We start from the raw sequence: 9437 nt of genomic DNA, 5'->3' as shown, positions 1-9437 counted from the left end.
TTTAGGATCTACGATAGGGTTCGGTTTTTGAGCAACCAACTCCATCATCATCGCCTTCATTTGGTTAACGATGGATGACTCCAATTTCTTGAGGTCATCCAACGTAGCCGTTGTGGTATCGATGGGAGCTGATGGAGCGGGTGGCACAAGGGAAGGTGACCCATTCCCAACCGTCTCTTGTTCGGCCATTTCTTAGGCGGTAAAGCCCGAGCAAGAAAACCTTGCTCTGATACCACTTGAATGGATCGTAGCGAACAAGAGGGGGGAATAGCGCTACGTCAAGTTTTAGCCTTTTTCAAATTTTAATGCAACGAAAGGTAAAGGTGATAGCTTTAGTGATAACGGTGTTAATACAATGATCCTAGGATAAGTGCAACAAGCAAAGGAATACACAAGATAGTAAGAGTAAGGAGCGAGACAACCGGAGGGCGCGGAGATGAGGCGAGGTTTGTTTCCCGCAGTTCCTCCCACAAAAGGGAGTACGTCTGCGTTGGGGAGGTGCTAGCCTCACACAAGAGGCTAGACGGCCACACCACGAAGGAAGGCCTCACCTTCTTCCTCGAGAGAGCTCCACGAAGGTGCTTCCCCTTCTCCACTAAGGCACCGGTCGAGGCGGTGATTCCTTCACAAGGTTGGGGCGAGCTCCACACCACAAGGAGGCTCCCAACACCCTATGGAGCTAGTACACACCAAGCTAGCCTCCATAGCTGCACTTTCTCCAATGTCCCACCATAGGAACCCTACCACTAAGATCCACTAAGGAATAGCAAGTATTGGTGAAATCTCTCTTGGTAGAACTATAGATCGGGGTCTCCTCCACCACTCCTCAAAGTTTTGGCAAGATTGGTTGGATGGTTGGGGAGATCCTCAAGGTTTAAGCTCAGTAACAATGGAGGAGAGAGAGAGAGAGAGAGAGAGAGAGAAGAGATAAAAACGAGTTGGGGAAGAAGGGCCCCTTAAATAGGCTCCTCCAAATCCAACCGTTATGCCCAGTTTTTGCCTAAGCGGTACTACCGCTTTGGGTAAGCGGTACTACCGCTCTGAGTTCGAAATCCCCCAGATCTGGTCCACGTGGACACAGAGCGGTACTACCGCTCGCGGTACCGCTCGAGGTACCGCAATAGGGTCCAAACCTTACTGGACTCGAAGCGGTACCAGAGCGGTACTGCCGTAACTAGTTACGGTACCAGGGCGGTACCATGGGCGGTGATACGTCCATTTTGCATCACTATTTTATATCATAATTTACTGTTATTCATTGATATATTTCATATTTAGAGATGATACTTATGTTATTTCATCTATTTTGCATGTTTCATGATTGTTGGAGAATCGTGCATCGGAGTCAGGATTCTGCTGGAAAAAGCACCGTCAGAATGCAATATTTCGGAAGATCAACAATTGACGGAAATTATATGGAAAATCTTATTTTCCAGAAGACGGAGGTAGCCAAAAGGAGGAGCCGAGGAGGGCCGCCATCCCCCCCCCCCCATAGGCCGGCGCGGGCCCAGGGCTGGCCGCGCCGCCTTGTGGGGAGGAGGCCCACAGCCCCCCTCTGCCTCCTCTCCTTCGCGTACTTCTTCGTCCCTAAAACCTAAGCTCCAGAGGATAGTCGCGAAGAGTCACAGCCGCCTCTGCGGGGCGGAAAACACCAGAGAGAAAAGAGCTCTCCGACAGGCTGAAATCTACCGGGGAAATTCCCTCCCGGAGGGGGAAATCGACGCCATCGTCACCGCCATCGAGCTGGACATCATTGGGATCATCATCACCATCATCTCCATCATCATCACCGCCATCTCCACCGCTGCACCTCGTCATCGCTGTAACAATTAGGGTTGGATCTTGATTGTTTGATACGGGAAACTCTCCCGGTATTGATTTCTACTTGTTATTGGTGTTATTGAGTGAAACCATTGAACCAATGTTTATGTTCAGATTGTTATTCATCATCATATCACCTCTGATCATGTTCCATATGATGTCTCGTGAGTAGTTCGTTTAGTTCTTGAGGACATGGGTGAAGTCTAAATGTTAGTAGTGAATTATGTTGGGTAATATTCAATGTTATGATATTTAAGTTGTGGTGTTATTCTTCTAGTGGTGTCATGTGAACGTCGACTACATGATACTTCACCTTTATGGGCCTAGGGGAATACATCTTGTACTCGTTTGCCAATTGCGGGGTTTCCGGAGTGACAGAAACCTAAACCCCTGTTGGTATATCGATGCAGGAGGGATAGCAGGATCTCAGAGTTTAAGGCTGTGGTTAGATTTATCTTAATTACTTTGTTGTAGTTGCGGATGCTTGCAAGGGGTATAATCACAAGTATGTATTAGTCCTAGGAAGGGCGGTGCATTAGCATAGGTTCACCCACACAACACTTATCAAAACAATGAAGATTAATCAGCTATATGAAGCGAAAGCACTAGACTAAATTCCCGTGTGTCCTCAAGAACGTTTGGTCATTATAAGTAAACAAACCGGCTTTTCCTTTGGGCTAAAAAGGATTGGGCCACTCGCTGCAATTATTTCTCTCGCATTTTACTTACTCGTACTTTATTTATCTGCTATATCAAAACCCCCCAAATACTTGTCTGTGAGCATTTACAGTGAATCCTTCATCGAAACTGCTTGTCAACACCTTCTTCTCCTCGTTGGGTTCGACACTCTTATTTATCGAAAGTACTACGATACACCCCCTATACTTGTGGGTCATCAAGACTATTTTCTGGCGCCGTTGCCGGGGAGTGAAGCGCTATTGGTAAGTGGAATTGGTAAGGGAAACTTTTACTGTTTGTGCTGATTTTATTTCTGCCTGCTGCTATAATTCATTATGGAGAGATCTTCTCTTGAATTTCTATTTGGAAAATCTACTACTACTGGAAAGGTAGTGGATGAGGCGCCAGGTGAGAAAGAGGTTCCATACAAAATACCTATGAAAATTATTGAACGTGTTGTGGATAACCGCTATGAAGGGGATGGAACTGTCCATCCTGGAGATCATTTACTGTTCTTACATGAATTATGCGGTTTATTCAAGTGTGCAGGTATTGCTATGGATGAAGTTAGGAAGAAACTATTCTCTATATCGCTATCTGGTAAAGCGGCACATTGGTATAAATTACTGAAGAATGGGGATTCTCTTGATTGGAATGATTTTGTGCCTCTATTTTATTCTAAATTCTATCCTCCAAGTGAAATTCACAAATACCGGAACCGCATACATAATTTCTGGCCTCATGATGGAGAGAGTATTTCCCAAGCATGGGGAGATTGAAGTCTTTAATGCTCAAATGCCCCATTCATGAGCTTCCTGGTAATATTATCATTGATAATTTCAATGCAAGACTTTCTTTTCAAGATAAGACCTTGCTGGATACTTCTTGTTCTGGATCATTTACACGCAAAAAAGAAGAGTTTAAAAGGGACCTTCTTAATCGGATTCAGGAGAATACTGAAGGATGGGAGAATGACAAAGATAGAGAGTCAGGTATAAACTATGATTATAAATGCATTGAAGTTTTTATGGATACTGATAAATTTCGTAATATGAGTGCTACTTATGGTCTTGATTCTCAAGTCGTTGCAAATCTTTATAAAGCTTTTGCCTCTGATTTTGAATTGCCTAGGAAGAATTTTGATAAGTATCATGAACCGTATAAAGATAAAATTGATTCATCTATAAATAAATGTGTTGTAATTGAAACTGTTGATCATGTTCTTCCTGAAGCTTATATTGAAAAAACTCCTTTCCCTGCTAAAAGGAAGGAGTATTCTATTATAAATAGTGCGGTTAATAAAAGTGCAAAGAAACCTATAGAACCTGAGCAAATAAAGGTTGAACATGCTGTTGCAATAGTTAAAGATCTTGTGACTGAAAATGTGGAAGATGGTCATATTATTTTCTGTGAAGATGCTTCTAATATTGTTTCGCATCCTAATAAGTCTAGGAAAACCAGTGTTCCTATGCTCTCTATTAGAATTGGTGATCATTGTTATTATGGTTTATGTGATATTGGTGCAAGTATTAGTGCCATTCCTTATGAGCTTTACACGGAGATTATGCATGAAATTGGTTCTTGTGAACTTGAAGATATTGATGTGGTTATTCGGTTAGCTAATAGAGAAACTATCTCTCCAATTGGTATTGTTCGAGATGTGAAAGTTCTATGTAGTAAGATTAAATATCCTGCTGACTTTTTGGTACTTGGTTCTGCTGCTAGTAAGTCTTGTCCTATCATTTTTGGTAGACCTTTTCTAAATACTTGTGGAGCTGTTATAGATTGCAAGAAAGAGAAAATTGTGACTAAATTTGCTGGTGAATCTTATGAGTTAAATTTTTCCAAATTTGCCAAAACTCCTTATAAAGCTGATTTGCCTAATAATGATTTTAGAGTTGAACAATGTGCATCTATTGCTCTTGCTCCAAATAATCCTTTGCAGCAACATTTGGAGGATAGTGAGAGTGAAGTTTTTAGGGAAGAAAGAAATGAGCTTGATGAAATTTTCCTTCGTCAACCTATTCTCAAACATGATTTACCGGTAGAAGATCTAGGTACAACACCACCACCAAAGGAAGATCCTATTTTTGATTTAAAACCATTGCCTGATAATCTTAAATATGCTCATATTGATGATAAGAAAATATATCCTGTTATTATTAGTTCTAAGCTTTCAGAGTTTGAGGAAGAAAGGTTATTGGAAATATTGAAGAAACACCGAGGAGCTATTGGCTACACTCTTGATGACTTGAAGGGGATTTCTCCCTCTATTTGCCAACATGCCATTAATATGGAAGATGATGCAAAGCCTGTTGTTGAACATCAGCGTCGTCTAATTCCTAAGATGAAGGATGTGGTAAGGAATGAGGTATTAAAACTTCTTGAAGCTGGTATTATATATCCTATTGCTGATAGTAGATGGGTTAGTCATGTGCATTGTGTTCCTAAGAAAGGAGGAATGACTGTTGTACCTAATGATAATGATGAGCTCATCCCTCAAAGAGTAGTTGTAGGGTATAGAATGTGCATTGATTATCGAAAAGTTAATAAGGTTACTAAGAAAGATCATTACCCTTTACCTTTGATTGATCAAATGTTAGAAAGGTTGTCTAAAAATACTCATTTTTGCTTTCTTGATGGTTATTCTGGGTTTTCACAAATTGCTGTTAAAACTAAAGATCAAGAGAAAACCACTTTCACATGTCCCTATGGAACTTATGCTTATAGACGCATGCCTTTTGGTTTATGTAATGCTCCTGCTACTTTTCAAAGATGCATGTCTGCTATTTTTCATGGCTTTTGCGAGAATATTGTAGAGGTCATGGATGATTTTTCTGTCTATGGGAATTCTTTTGATAATTGCTTGCGAAACCTTGATAAAGTTTTGCAGAGATGTGAAGAAACTAACCTTGTTCTTAATTGGGAGAAATGCCACTTTATGGTTAATGGAGGAATTGTATTGGGACATAAAATTTCCGAGAGAGGTATTGAAGTTGATAGAGCTAAAGTTGAAGCAATTGAGAAGATGCCCTATCCTAGGGATGTTAAAGGTATTCGTAGTGTTCTTGGTCATGCTGGGTTTTATAGGAGATTTATTAAAGATTTCTCCAAGATTTCAAAACCTCTTACTAATCTTCTTCAAAAAGATGTACCTTTTGTTTTTGATGATGATTGTAAGGAAGCTTTTGAAACTCTAAAGAAAGCCTTAACAACTGCTCCTATAGTTGAACCTCCTGATTGGAACTTACCTTTTGAAATTATGTGTGATGCTAGTGATTTTGCTGTAGGTGCTGTTCTTGGACAGCGAGTAGATAAAAAATTGAATGTTATTCATTATGCTAGTAAAACTCTTGATGCTGCTCAAAGAAATTATGCTACAACTGAAAAAGAATTGTTAGCTGTAGTATTTGCTTGTGACAAGTTTAGATCCTATATTGTTGATTCAAAAGTTACAATTCATACTGATCATGCTGCAATTAGATACCTTATGCAAAAGAAAGATGCTAAGACAAGGCTTATTAGATGGGTGCTTTTGTTGCAAGAATTTGATCTACATATTATAGATAGGAAAGGTGCTGATAATCCTGTTGCTGATAATTTGTCTAGATTGGAAAATATTGCTTATGATCCTGTTCCTCTTAATGATAGTTTTCCAAATGAAAAATTGGCTGTAATAAAAGTGAGCTCGCGAGACAGTCCTTGGTATGCTGATTGTGCTAACTTTATTGTTTCCAAGTACTTGCCTCCAACCTTTTCAGCTCAGCAAAGGAGGAAATTCTTTTATGACTTGAGGCATTATTTTTGGGATGACCCACACTTATATAGAGAAGGGGTGGATGGTATTCTGCGAAGATGTGTTCCCGAATATGAACAACAAGAGATATTGAGTAAGTGTCATGGTAGTGCTTATGGAGGACATCACGCCGGAGATAGAACCGCGCAAAAGGTTCTACAATCAGGTTTTTATTGGCCAACTCTATTCAAAGATGCAAGAAAGTTTATTTTATCTTGTGATGAATGTCAAAGGGTTGGTAATATCTCCAGACGCAATGAAATGCCTATGAATTATACTCTTGTTATTGAACCATTCGATTGTTGGGGATTTGACTTCATGGGACCTTTCCCTTCTTCAGAAGGTAACACTCATATACTTGTTGCTGTTGATTATGTTACTAAATGGGTGGAAGCCATACCCACAAAAAGTGCTGATGGTGACACCTCTTTAAGAATGCTTTTAGATATTATTTTTCCTAGATTTGGAGTTCCTAGATATCTTATGACTGATGGAGGTTCTCATTTTATTCATGGTGGTTTTAGAAAAACTCTTGCTAAATATGGTATTAATCATAGAATTGCTTCTGCTTATCATCCTCAAACTAGTGGGCAAGTAGAATTATCAAATAGAGAGATTAAATCTATCTTGCAAAAGACTGTTAATAAATCTAGAAAGAACTGGGCTAGTAAATTGAAGGAAGCACTATGGGCTTATAGAACTGCTTATAAAAATCTCATGGGTATGTCACCGTATAAAATGGTTTACGGAAAAGCTTGTCATTTACCTTTAGAACTAGAGCACAAAGCTTATTGGGCTGTAAGAGAACTAAATAAAGATCCTAAACTTGCCGGTAAGAAGAGATTGCTACAATTGAGTTCTCTAGATGAATGGAGAAGTGAAGCTTATGAAAATGCTAAACTCTTTAAAGAGAAAGTTAAGAAATGGCATGATAGAAGAATTATCAAAAGAGAATTTAACGTTGGGGATAAAGTCCTATTGTATCGGTCTCGTCTCAGATTTTTTGCAGGGAAATTACTCTCAAAATGGGAAGGACCATATGTCATTGTGGAGGTGTATCATTCAGGAGAAATTAAAATTAGTTCTCTGCAAGGCGATGCCACACAAGTGGTGAATGGACAAAGACTCGAGCATTATATCTCTGGAGATTCATATAATGAAGATGTTGATGTTATTCGAGTGGTAACTCCGGAAGCTTTCATCAAAGGTCAAATTGACAGTTCTGCAGAGTTCGACTTTGAATCGGTAACAGTACTGGTAATAAAAAGCCCGCGTTTAACTTTCCGAACAATGTTTTTGCTGTTTTTGGAAAATATGAAAAATTACGAGATCGAAACGGAGTGGAGGAGACGCACGAGGGCGTGCCCCCATAGGCCGGTGCGGGCCCCAGCCTGGCCGCGCCGCCCTATGAGGAGAGCCCCTCGCTGCTCCTTTCAGACTCTGGTTCGACCTGGTACTTTCCTTTTGTCGTGAAAACTCCTGCTATATAATCCCCCGGACCCCTGGAGGTCCGTATATCGTTTTCTCGACGTGTTTTTTTTTCGAGCTGTTTTCTGCCAGGATCTGTCTTTGATCTAGAAGCACCATGGTCTCCAACAACAAGAGCAAGGGGCTTTCAGAGGAAGAAGTGAAGAAGATGTCGTCAAAACAAGAGCAACAAGCTGTTGGGAGTAAGCAAATCTTGGTGGGATCTATTGACGCTCGACGTTCCTATTCTCATAACTTGCAGGGACCCTTACCACCTGCCCCTTGCCTCGACTCTTTCCCTGTTTTGGAAGAAGCTTTATGGGTTACCGATGAGTTTTGTGATCAATACCGTGCTCTGAGAAGGGAAGTGGAGATACTTCAGGAGGAGAATCACCGACTTCGAGGAATGCTAGAGCGGTTCCTCACTCCCATTGAGGTTGTCCCATCATCACCACCATCGCCGAAGGAGTAATTCATCATCGGTATTGGCACCCCCTTTGGTTTGTTCCAAGCTTGGGGGAGTGCCACGGTATCACATCATCACTATCTTTTACTTTTTATTATTAAGTAGTGTCATATCATGAGTAGGGAAGTTATCATATAAGATGGGTTGCAGTGTGGAAGTATCTCTCCTTTAGTTGGTTGTCTATCTATCCCTTGGTGTGAGTTATCGTTATGGAATATTAATGAGAAGTCTATTCATTTACATATTGCACATCTTATTTTAGTTTGCAATCTCTATTATATGATTGATCTTGTTGTTAGTATCGGTATCACTTTGGGAGCATTGAGTAAATCTATTTGGTTTTGGCAAACTTAGCATTGGTCAATAGCAACAACACTTTGAGTTTAAGAAAAGAGGAAATACATGTAGATATGTTGTTTCATTATATTTCTTTCTTGTTAGCTCTTAGCTTATTATTCTGAAGTTAAAATTGTTTGTGCTTGCAAGGAAGATGCATGATTGTTTCTATCACATGTATATTTGTTTGTTTCCCTCAACTCTTATGCTTGCTAATCAACCTTGCTAGCCAAAGACTTGTATTGAGAGGGAATGCTTCTCGTGCATCCAAACCTTAACCCAAAACTTATGCCATCAGTGCCCACCATAACTACCTACTATGTGGTATTTCCCTGCCATCCCAAGTAAATACTTCGTGTGCTACCTTTAAACAATTCAAAATTTATCATCTCTTATTTGTGTCAATGTTTTATAGCTCATGAGGAAGTATGTGGTGTTTTATTTTTCAATCTTGTTGGGCAACTTTCACCAATGGACTAGTTGACATAGGCATCCCAAATGGGCCTGCCGAAGATAGTACCCGGGGTTTACTGAAGGCCCACTACCCGAAGAATAAGAAGATTCGGAAGCCCAAGATATTATTAAGGAAAGCTAGAGTTGTAATAGAAAGTCTTAATTGTAAATTTACGGGATGAGTTAGAAACCTTCCCGGACTTTGTAACTTGTACAACACGAATCCCTCGGCTCCGCCTCCTATATAAGGGGGAGTCGAGGGATGCAGAGATCATCGAATCATTGTTTACAAACCCTAGTTTTCATAATCGTCGAGTACTTTTCGGCTGAAACCTTCGAGATCTACTTGCCCTCTACTTCCAACTAAACCCTAGCCTACAATCCATAGGCATTGACAAGTTGATACCTTGTCAATTGGCG

Source organism: Lolium perenne, chromosome 4 (genome assembly GCF_019359855.2).
Source record: "Lolium perenne isolate Kyuss_39 chromosome 4, Kyuss_2.0, whole genome shotgun sequence".
Lineage (NCBI taxonomy): Eukaryota > Viridiplantae > Streptophyta > Magnoliopsida > Poales > Poaceae > Lolium > Lolium perenne.
Note: the sequence above shows the minus strand (reverse complement) of the source record.